At 37.8% G+C, this 12,306-nt stretch overlaps 1 long non-coding RNA gene across 1 annotated transcript; it reads left to right on the top strand.

The window, feature by feature from the left end:
• Positions 1 to 4,049: 4,049 nt before the first annotated feature.
• On the top strand, positions 4,050 to 9,328 carry LOC104915444. The gene is made up of 3 exons (XR_796359.3): positions 4,050 to 4,412; positions 7,637 to 7,719; positions 7,996 to 9,328. It is a non-coding gene; the product is annotated as an uncharacterized LOC104915444 (long non-coding RNA).
• The last annotated feature ends 2,978 nt before the right edge of the window (positions 9,329 to 12,306 follow it).

The following is a 12,306-nucleotide window of genomic DNA, read 5'->3' as shown; positions in this document are numbered from 1 at the left end:
TTGCCTTTTCTGCTTCTGCAGCTTGTGCTGAGGTGTTGCCATGTGGAGAAAACACATGCCTCGAGGCTGTTTCTGCCCCCTGTTCTTGGTTGGAACTGTGCTGTTACAAGTGGTACCTGAGGCTGCTAAGGTGGTTATCCAGGGACATAAAGGAAAACAGGGCTGTGGCAGAAGTGTCTGATCGCAGAGAAGCCGTGGTGTCCCATCCCTGGAGGCACTGAAGGCCAGATTTGATGGGGCCCTGGGCAGCCTGAGTTGGTGGGGGGCAGCCAGCCCTGCCCATGGCAGGGGTTGGGGCTGGGTAGGCTTTGAAGTCTTCTCCAACCCAAACCGTTCAGTGATTCTATGATTCCAGCTCCCAGTTTCCAACATCTCTACTATTCAGGGATTTCCAGTAGTGGAAGAGTAACAGCAGAACTTCTTTCTTTCTTTTCTGCAATTATAAGCTCTTGTCACATGTGCCTAGGGTTTCCAGGCTCCCTCTCCTGCAACCATGGGACTGGGAGACTGGATTTGGCAGCAGCAAAATTCCTGTCTGTATACCAGCAGCGATGGGAACAAAGGATATAGCTGTTACAGCTGCATAAGATAAAACAGGCAAACAAAAAAACCAACAAAGCTATTTCTGTGCCAGATAAATGTCACAGAGGTCACGTTGGTGTTTTTTTTTACTGCTTTATGACTTACTATCCTGCTATAGTATAAAATAAATATCCCTGTGGACCTGTGAATCAACCTTGCCCTCATTTTAATATAGGGGTTTGTATTTATGTTTGTGAGTATAATAACTTGTCCTTGACTGAAGGAGCTCTGTGATTTTTCTTGCTCTTTGTTAAATTTATTTTTGTGTGACACACTTGCTGCTATTTTGATATTTAAATTTTTTTTAGCATTGTGCTGAATTCAGCCTGATAGCAGTGAAAGCCCTAGGCAGAAAATACCAATTTTATGATTGTATGGTAGGCTTATGACACCTGAGTAAAATTTCCTAATTTGCTATTGCTAGTGTCATACACTGCTACACCTGAGCAAAAGTACTTTAGATATTCATTGTGAGTTCTTCTTATTAATAAGACCTTCTTGCATCTGAGCCCTTGCAAATCAAAAGGTTATCAGTAGGAGATAAAAGGAAATATCAGAAAGGGATATTCTTAAGCCAGTTCTATGAGATTATAGGAATTTTTCTCACTAAGAAAACAGACCATAATTGGCAAATTATTAGGTTTTTTTCCCTGTGTTCAAAAGTTTTTATTAAAAATAATCAAAATAAGCCTGAAGACAAACAGCAAGGTGAGTACTCTTTTTTTCCAGTGGAGATAATTCAGCTTTTGATTATCACTTTTCAAATACTGTTAGCCACGAGAAAGCTATGGAAAAAACAGAGTCTGATGATTACGTGCAGTGATTAATGTAATTGCCTGCAGAACTAGGCTTCAGATATGTCTCCTATTTTCATCTTGTGGGCACTGTTGGTTTAGGAAAGCTATCAGATGTGTGGGTGTCTCCTCCAGGTGTGTACTAGAACTACAAAATTATGTAGGATGTAAAGGACCTCTGGAGGTCATTTAATCTAATGTCCTTTTCAAAATCAGGTATCAGCTAGATCTGGTACTGAAGGCTTAACCAGTCAAGCTCTGAGTATCTTCAGGGTTGGAGGTCTCACAACCTTTATGAAAGAACCTGTTCTAGATTTTGATTGCAATCTTTGTTACAAGATTCTTTTTCTAACACCCAATCAGAATTCCTCTTCTTGCAAGCAGTGTCTCTTGTCCTTTGTCTTTTTCTCTATGAATCTTCAAGAAGTGATGAGTCTTGTTCTTCTAGCCTCCCACTAGCCAATTGAAGATATGGTCTGGCCCCCTTCTACCTTTTTAGTCTCTCATCCCAACACTAAACAAACACAGTTCTGTCAACCTCTCCTACATGTTTCTGTAGACAATGGCATAAAAAATAAAAGAAAGGGATTTCGGAAATATGTGGTAGAAGGGAGACAGGTCATTGATGGGCTGCCCAATATTAGATCAGATATATCCTTAACATATATTAACATATATTAACATCTTTGATACTAAAAATATCAATATGTGTTGAGTGCAGGTTTAATTTTTCATTTGTTAAAAGTCTGTAGAAAAGAGAAGGACTCTTCAGCCACAGTGCAGGCCGATGGAATACAGATTTTCATGTCTCCTAGTATGTGTTCATATCTTCCAGGTGCAAAGACAGGGGAGAATTAATAAATCAGATGAATAGTATTCTGCTCTCAACAGCTTTTCACCTAATGGAACCATCAAATAAGCTTCTCTTATTTTGTCTTCCCAAAAATCCTTCATAGACATCTTTCTTCTGCAGAAATGTTTGGATATGTATGCAATTTGGTAGCTGATTTTTGTCATTATGATATACAGAAGATTTGAATTCCTTAATGTGTGATGAGGCTATCAGTTCCCACAATCACAGTGTTTTATGTCTCAATATTGCACTGCAAGCAGATAGCTATTTTGATCTTCAGGCACAAATTGGAATATTTTTACCCTAGATATTTTAAAATATTCCAAACAAATGAATATTTATGTTTTGAATTATTCTCCCCACAGACATCAGTCTCTACATATTTAAAATCTAACTTCTTTTTTTTTTTTTCCCATTTCTCAATCTTCTGGATTCCCTTTCCCTCTATTTCCTTAGTGACTACAGTCTTTTCTATTTGAATAGAACTTGCAGCACATTATTGACTCTTTCATCAAGTTATGGAAGACAATTGGGCAGTCTTTCTTGTACTCAACAAGAATATCCCTCGGCATTGTGCTGGTCTATAATGGCATCCTGCCAATATTGCTCCTCTCTGCTTATAACCCTTCACTGAGTTCACTGTTGCTCTAACCTGCCATTCCATGCAAAACAAACTACAACACATTTCACTCTTCAAATAAACTATTAACCTTTATTACAGAGAGAAACTTTTAGAGCTGTGTCCTACAGGAAACAATATAGATTGAGAATATCAGTAGAAATGAGCTCATAAAAGTAAAATATTACCAAGAAGTTAGGAATTAATGTTAAAGCATTACATTTCCTCTCCAGATTGATGCAGTTATATCCCACTTAAAATGTCAGTACATATGCAGACACCATCTTCAAAGAACTTCTAATATATACATACATGTATATATAAAATTATGTTAATAAGATCAGCCATTTCTGCCTTTGCTCTGAATACTTTTGAGAAAGTATAGGTAATTTTCTGTAGTATGATGAATACCTTTTCAAATTAAGAGACTGTAAAAAAAGTAGATTCACCAAAGAAGGGCCATCAAATGATATCCAGACAAAACTGGATTTTGTGAATAACTGCATTTCTGTGTGCATGGTTACTTCTTTTCCCTTTTTTTTCAAGATACCTTGCTGTTTGTTTAAAAATCCCACTAAAAGAGTTTTTCTATTAAACAGGCAGAAACAGCCATACTGGATTGGACAGAAGATGCCTTAGGGTTAAGTCTTCATTGTCTTTCGAGATAAGCTTTAAAGCTACCTTACAGCCAATGTGCTATATGCCACATGGACTCACTCATGCTCAGCCACAGGCACATCACACATCAGTCTTCCTGGGACATGCAGGCAAACTATGAGCATGCCTCTGGGTCCTGCACTACTCACTAATTTAGAACAGTCTTTGGGATCTAAAGATGTGTAAAACAGTTGGTATCCCATCTCTTATGCAGTTGGTTGTTAGATGCTTCAAAGGAAGATTCCTGACTATACTAATGATGAAGAATTTTGAAATCAATTAGAATCATAGAATCATTGAATAATTTAGGTTGAATGAGACCTTTGGATGTCATCTAATCCTATCTGTTGCTCAGAGAGGGTCTAATTATATCATTTTGCTCAGGGAGGTTTCTAATCAAGTATTCAACAACTCCAAGGGTGGAGATCCCAAAAGCTGTCTGAACACGTGTTCCAGTGCTTGACTATCCTTATAATGAAAATATTTTCCTTATATCTAATTGGAATTTCCTGTGTTCCAAACTGTGCCCACAACCTTTTTTCCCCCTACTGTTCTGCATATGTTAAGAATTTTGCTCAGCCTGGCTCCACCTGCTCTGAATCTTCTGTTCGAGTACCAACTTGGTTGTTCCTCCTAATCTAATGTTGTGTGCTGACTTGCTGAGAACGCATATTGTCCTGCCACTGGAGTTAATAATGAGGACATTAAACAGTATGAACTTAAGTGTCAGCCCCTGAGGAGTGCTGTAGTTTCTGGCTGCCAGTTGGACTTTGCACCACTGATCACAACATTTTGCTCTGTTGTCTTCCCAGGGACTGAACTGAGACTGACTCGCCTTTAAGTCCTGGATCCTTAAGCCTGCAATTCCTGAAGCTGGATGAAGACCTGCTACAAATGTTCTTGCCCTGTAGGCTCCAGTGCTTAATAATTATTTTATTCCTTACACATAAGAACTTGCAAACCTCATAAATAGTATATCTAGACTTCCATTAAATAAAAAAAAGCTGCAGATTTCTTGGCTCTAAGAGTAAATTGGGTTAGCAGATTCATGGGGCTGAAACAGTTCCTTTCGATTGTTGTTCCTGAATATCAGCCAGTACCAATTTTTAGATGTTCTACTTCTCACTAACGCATCTTTATTAGGTAGCTTCAGAATCCCTTGCAGTCCTCTCTCATCTTGCCAAATGAAATAATTTTCAACCATCTGCAAAATTAATTGACTGACTCACTGTTCACATTTTTTTTTCTCAGTGATTATATCATACAAAACACATGGGGTTCTATCAGACGTTGGTCCTATCATGTTCCTTGAGATGCTTTAAAAGACTATTAAATTTTTACAAGATTAACTTATATTAAAATAAAACTCTATGATCTGCATTTCTCCAGTTCCCTACCTTTTCTTTTTTCTTTCTTTTTTTTTTAATAGCTGGAACAGTTGTTACCCTGCAGGTCTCCAGTGTGGCTGCTGATTTTAACCAGAGATTGCATATTTGATAACTGTTAAATCCTTTCTGTCTTCAGCACCTGCGGAGCTTTGGATAGGTACCAGTTAGTTCTAGTGAGTTGTTGTTTGCCAGTTTGTTCCAGCCTTTTCCTGTACTTTTCATCTGAAGTCTCTATTCGAGGCCTATCTTCATTACTTGAAATTACTGATTCTGGATTGGTGAATGAATACTTTTGTTGTGACATGGTGGGAAGGGATTATTCAAAGAATTCTTTATTTACATTTTTGTTGTCTTTTAGTTTGTGGTCGTCTTGGGCTTGGGGATAACTAATTCACTTCTGACTTCCTGCTTCTGTAATACCTAGAAAGTTTCACTGGGTTTGTTGTATCCCTTGCAGTTATTCTCCAAATTCCTGCTTTGCTCTTCTATCTTCTTTTCTGCGCACTGTCACTAATGATTTTCCCTTTTCCTGTTGACTTCTTTTGGGTCAGATTTCTTTCTTCTCAATGAGACTAAGTGCACTTCAGTAGTATTTTTAACTTTTTTTTACTTATCTAGCTAATTTCCTCAGTTACTGGCCTATATTTTATATTAGTCTTTCTTATATATATTTTTATATATATAATTCATTGTATCATTTTTCCCATGAGGTAAAACTTCTGGAAAAATACTTCTGTTACTGCACAAAAAAATCCAGCTTTAAATAATGTATTGTGGAAAACCCAGCTAATCATGAAATCTTTAGCCGTCAAGAAACCATGTTGCTCAGTCCAATAAAGCTACTTCCATTAATTAAGGATCAGCATTCACTTCATCAATGGAGACCACAGTGGAAATGTCAAGAGATGAGGAAGTGAGAGATTTTCAAGCAAGAAACGTTTAAAGCAGTAACCCTGAAGTCATCTTTAACAATAACTAGAGACAGCAAAAATTTCAAAGCTCTTGACAATGGCCTTTACGGTGAAGGATGAATACTGAGGGAGGAAAAAAGAAACCACACTCGTGTAAAAACAGGTTTTGGATTTATAGGTTGCTGCAGGCTACTAAAGGTGCTTATGTTCTTCAGTTCCTATAAATCTGTATGAACTTGTTTATCCAGATGGAGACTCAGTAATGGTACTGATGCTGCAACCTGCAGAGTAGAGTTGTAGATTACTTTCCTAAAGATTACTCGTGAACTTTTGTTATAATTTCACAGAGATCCACATATATTCATGATAGGAGTGAAGAAACCTTTTATTTATACCTAGAAGATAATACTTTCTCAGCACCAACCCTCACGCAGCAGATTTATTTTTCTAGCTTTGTTATTCTTGGCAGCAACTGAAACCCAAAAGGACTTCCTCTTCATAATCTGCAGGTTTCACTACCCTACAACATTCTGAGTACTTAACAAGTACGTTTCTAAGTCAAACGTAGGAAGGAGATGTATTTACGATAAAATGAAATTGCCAATGGAATTCTGAAAGCTAAACAAGCTATCACTTTCTTTCTTTCCCCAGTTCCATCACAGTACGATGAATCATAGATCAAGTTATCTTTTATTCTCTTGGAAAAGCTTTTGTAGCAACAAAAGCTAGTGGCTATAACACAAAGACAGTTCGTCCCTCCTACTAGCCTTTAATTCAGTTGACACCTATGCCACTGGGTCTCACATAAAAATTAAAGCTTGGTGGTGAAAATCACAGAGATCTCGGTCATTTGTAAGTTAGCAATAAAAAGTTAACTTTTTGCATGAATAATCATAAGCATATGAGCTTTTTGTTCATTTGCTTTCTTTTTAGTAAGTCAGAATTCTGAAATGCCAAAGATTTATAACAATCAGCTTCACTCATTAAATGCTTTGAACGTGCCACAAACCACAGCCTGGGCCTCAGCGGTTTCCCCAGCTGTGTTCTGGTGCTCAGTTACCCCAACATACCCATACTACACTGACACTGCTAAATGTTGGCCTGTGATGCCCTTGTCTGCAAAAGTGAGTAGTGTGGGAGCTAAATCCTTTCATGGGCAGTCAGAGAACGGTTGTTGCTCAGAAAGAATAAACACTCCAATATTCATCAGGTGGTATCCTGAGTCCTCTTCATATTTGTACAAGATGCCCTCCATACTCATGAGAATATGGAGACTCAATGTGTAGCCAGCCATTCTTCATGATTCACAATCTGGGAGTCTGCTTTTCACACTGGGTCCCTTGGATACATCCCTTCCTTCTGGAAAGTGGCATTTACAAATGATTTTTTGCTGATTCTAGAGCAAATAGAAATAGAGACACTATCTAAAAGAGAGTCCAGGTAGTGTTTTTTATCCAAATAAAACTGAAAAATTTCCTGTATAACTCTTTTCACCAGTTTTCTTACTGATATTTCAAGAATGATACTGGCCACAAGAGTGAGCTGATTCTGAAAAATTTTCTCATTGGAAGAAGTGTTTCAGAAAAAGTATATAAGAAATAGCAGTCTTTCTGCTTTTTCATTTCAAAGTGAAAAATTACCCTATTCATTTTGCAGTAGTAGTAGCTTATGCACAAACATTAAAAACACAATCTGAATGACAGTCCTCACAGTTTGGTGTTTTTTCCCCCCCAAAATTACTGGCTCATAGAAATTACATATTTTGAGCTTTTCTTATTTCCAATCAAGAAGTGACTTATGTTTCTTTCCAGCTATCTTATTCTCCTTTACAGGTGGAATCACACAGCTCTCTTTTCCAACCTCTGCAGTCTGATATGTGCATGAGAGGACAAGCAGAACATTTTCTGTGCTTCAGGTAAAATTATTGAGATAGCTGAAATGAATGATGATTACTAGGATTTTCACTGTGAAGTCAAGTGAGCAGAAAATACTACAGTAGAAAGAATTCTTCAAGCTAACCTAAGTGCTGGGACCATAGCTTTTAAAGGTGTCTCTTTTATTTCCAATTAGGCAACTACAGCAGTAATATTTTTGTGGATTTAATGGTCTAAGGCTGTGAAATACTAAAAGGTACCTATGAAAAATCTTTTAGCATGTATTAAGTATCTAATTCAGAACCATGTTTCTGCAGAAACAGCATGGTGTTTCCATGCAGTGTAACATCACTGGAGACCTGAAGTGACTGTAGTCAAGTGGAAGAGCAGTCAGCTGTGATTACTGTGGAAAGAAGAAAAGATGAAGAAATGAGACTGCTAGAGCACACACGCAGATGCCGCATCCTTCTACAAGCTTTGGTTGAATGAGCATATGTTTTGTCAGTAAGGCCTTCCAGACTCTGAATGTTTTTAAGCAGACACATTCTGTCTATTTCTTTAATTACTTAATATTTTAAAAAATATTTTGATAAAGTATTTCAAATCAGCTTGTTTTTGTGTCTATGACTTAGTAAGGGCTATGTGCCTGCCAGTTTTGAATATAAAATGAAGGCTTTCATACCATTCTTAAAGGGGACAATCAAAAAAGAAGAGAAATATTTTAAAGTACTCTCAGTGTTACATAGCTTTAATTTTGAAAAGGAACTTCTCAAAGCTCCTAGTATGAAGGACTATATAATTTTTAATTTAAAAAATAATTTTTTATTAATTTTTAATTTGGAAAATTTGTTAACTGGAGATGTGCAAGGTCAAGATCCCTCCTCTCCTAACACATTTCCCCCATGGCATTTAGTGGCAGGCGTTTCTACTGTAAACTTGTTCCGACAACTTGTCTTCTGAGTGACCAAAATCAGCAGGCTAGTTCACACTACCATCTGTCATTTAAGATGCTGTGTCCACCCCTCCTAAGAAATAGGGTAGCTTGTACAGCCTGTGAGAGGAATTCCCCAGACTCTTACATACTTCTTGAAAATTGATTATTTTATTGATTCATTGTTCCCTGAATGTGAAACATTTTCTGCAAAGGGAAAAAGCAGAATATACTATTACCTCTTGGAAGTTAGAAGGAATTTCCTGCCATTTAATATTTACTCAATTCACCCCAAATTATTTGCAAACCTCTAACTGAAAACATTTACGAGATGTAAATCTTTATGACACATAGAATTACAGTGCATCACATGAGCTAGAAATGTTTCTGTTGTTTTATCAACTTTTATTTTTATTTTATTACTTTCCATCTTTTTAGTCCAGAGGTTTTGAATTTAGATACTGAAATAGCTTGTACAAGAGGTTTACTGAGGGCACAATTTCAAGGTTTACTTCAACTCCCACTACTTTTTAATCCTGATGAAATAGTTCATGAGAGTCTACAATGGACCAATGCAATAATTCATCTACAAACTTGTCCAATAGAAAAAGACAGCCTTTAGTTTCATGCCTTTCAGACATCTGCCTGATTTCCAGAAGTAGAATCATAGAATCATAAAGGTTGAAAAAGACCTCTAAGACCATCTAGTCCAACCTCCATCTCATCAAACCATGTTCCTCAGTGCTATGTCCATATGTTTCTTGAACACCTTCAGGAACAGTGACTCCACCACCTCTTTGTGCAGCCTGTGCCACTGCCTCACTGCTCTTTTGGAGAAGAAATGTTTCCCAATAGCCAACCTGAACCTCCCCTGGACCAACTTGAGGCCATTCTCTCTCATCCTATCACTGTTACCTGGGAGAAAGGGCCAACCCCACCTCACCACAGCCTCCTTTCAGGTGTGATATAGATAAGAAATCTGCAAGTAAAAGATTTCAGTAGTGATTTCTCAGCCTGCCTTATATTTTCATTGATGTAACTTAACAAAAATCTCATCTTGACTTACGGTGGATTCTGAATAATATTAGAAAAAAAAACAAACAACCTTAGAAAAGGGCAAATCTTAAGAAAAATGGAAGGAATGGGCTGAGGTGGTATTATTTGCTGAATCTACTTTTCAGAGAAATTGATGCTAGCCAAAGGGAAGCTGACACAGTTGCAAGTTATTTGCTTTTTCTACAAAATGGATCAACCTGCACATGCAGAAATGAAGCCAAAATAACTAACAAACCTGCACTGAGCCATTCTACCCAATTCAGATTCCAAATGTTTTCCTATTTAATAAAAATCATCACAGAGAGCATGCTATTAAAAATCAAGTCAAAATTAATGCTGATAAATGTGTGATCAGAGAAAGACAGAGTCCCCAGGTAAAAAATTAATAATGGCTGAATGCTCTTAACATATTTCCTTTGATTCATGGGAGCATGGCAATAGCACAGGGAAATGCCATTGCTTTCAGATGAAACAAATGGCTCTGTATTGACTATTGAAAGCAACAGATGTTCTGCAAACCAGTACTTCCACAAAGGGACAGTCTTGGAACTATTTTGTAAACAACCTCGCTTAAATTTTAATACATGCACTTTGAGGATGGCTGTGTGACAGAAGCTTGTACAGATGGGTCCGGGAAGCTGTGCAATGCAAAGGGCATCTAACTGAATTTGGAAAGCCTCAAGCAGCCTCGTTTGTTGCTTGAGAAAGAAAGTCTGAGTGCACTTGGCTATGCTCATATACTTGCATATGTGTGTAATTCTTTCTAGCTCGCTCTCTTTCTCCACATGAGAAAATGATTTTTTTTCTTCAAAACATTTGAAAATGGCAATTATTGATTAGTTTGTATATATAAATCCACATATATATATATGCTATATACTTTCTGAAACATTTTTTCTCCATTTGACTGTGCTTACTTACAGTAAGAGATGCATTTTTGAATGCATATTCAAAGAAAACATGGTTGAAAAACAGCTGGAAAACTCCAGTGGTACTGTGAAGCCATTTGTATCAGTATCCTCAGAGTCTGTCACTCAGCTGTACTTCCCACTCTGTGCAGCTTGCTAAGATGCATCAGAGCATCACAAGATCCTTTCCAACTGAGCATTTTCTGATAGTTCATACTGAGAACTGGTGAAAGACAGGTGCCATTTCAGAGAAAATAGCTTTGAAGGATGGACGTCCAGTATGCAGCAAACACATGTACATCTGAGGCATCTATTTCTTGCCAGCTCTGCTTGCTTACTTTCAGAGTACAGAGAGGATTGTCTGACTCCTGAGGAATGGGAGCTGAGGAGGCAAATGCTCTCACTGGTAGGGGACAGCCCTACAAGATCTACAGAAGGTTAGGCAGAGCCAGGTGCTGATAACAGGGTCATTGAGAACCCCATGCGGAACTAGTAACGAGCAAGCCATTGGCTTCACTAGGAGATGGGATCAGAGACAAAGATGGAAGCTGGCACTGCAGTGACATCATGGGAGCAGGGATGGACAGCCCCAGGCTGGGGTGAAAAGGGAGCCTGTTGGTGTGGTGGCTGTGATGGAGAACAGGTACTAAGGCCCTGCTGGTGTCTGCAGGGCCCTGACACTTGCAGTACCACCATTTGCTTTTGGAGAGTTGTAACAGGATGATCACTGACTAACAGAAATCAGTATCATTGCACATATTTCTAATATGTCCTCTTAGAATTTACACATTTTAAGACTGTGAACAGAACCACAAATAAATTTTTAGTGAAGTTTCTACGTTTTTTTCTTTCTCTGTTCCCTCACCTGCGAAGAGTGGAGAAGGCCCCAACCCAGGCTGCAGCAAGACACACTATTCTGGAGTACACTGTCCCTTAGGCTGTTGAGTTAGTAGGACACATTGGCATGTCCCCAGGAGAGCTGGCAACTTTATATTTTAAGGATCTTAGTGACTACTTATCATCTGTATCATAAGTTATCATTCAGAATTTTCATCCGGCATAGGGTATCAAGAGGGAAAATGCTTAAACCCTCTTAAAATACCTTTTTTTTTCCCCTACAAATATCCCTATGAAGAATAGAATAAATCTCTTCTGGAAAAGGCAATTCTCTACTTTTTGTGTACTTTTCAGATTTTCTTTTGACTTTTCATTTGCAAGGGCAAAGACTGAATGTTCTGAAGTTTTGCAAAGATTATTTCTCCTTTTGTGAAATAGAAAAAAATATATAGACATTTGAAGACAGTGGTCTTTGAATTTGCTTATTTCATCAGTTAGCATCATGGAGTCATAGTTTCAGGCAATATTTGCTCTTCTGGCACACATATGACCCTGGTCAAAATTTAGCAGTGGTTTTAGACAAGTTTTAAACAGGAGAAATAGTTTGTTAATTGAGTCTGTATACAAGCATGCACAGTTATCTAGACTTAGAGTTAATGCTTTCTTTAATAGCATAAATAATATTTTTAATCTCATTGAATAAGTGGGCTTTTAGAAGGTACCTATCTGTTTTTCCAGATCATCCTAGAGCAAGAGCCATTAAGAATTAATGTTACTGACGTAGAGCCCCAGGAAAAAGCAAAGTCTTATTTATCTGTCACTTTGGAGGCAGGTAGATGACAAACACCTGGCTGTTTTGGGGAACAATTAAATCTCCCTAGTGAAAGTAGGATGTA

This window comes from Meleagris gallopavo, chromosome 1 (assembly GCF_000146605.3).
Source record: "Meleagris gallopavo isolate NT-WF06-2002-E0010 breed Aviagen turkey brand Nicholas breeding stock chromosome 1, Turkey_5.1, whole genome shotgun sequence".
NCBI lineage: Eukaryota > Metazoa > Chordata > Aves > Galliformes > Phasianidae > Meleagris > Meleagris gallopavo.
The sequence above is the reverse complement of the archived record's forward strand: the minus strand, read 5'-3'. Positions and strand labels throughout refer to the sequence as shown.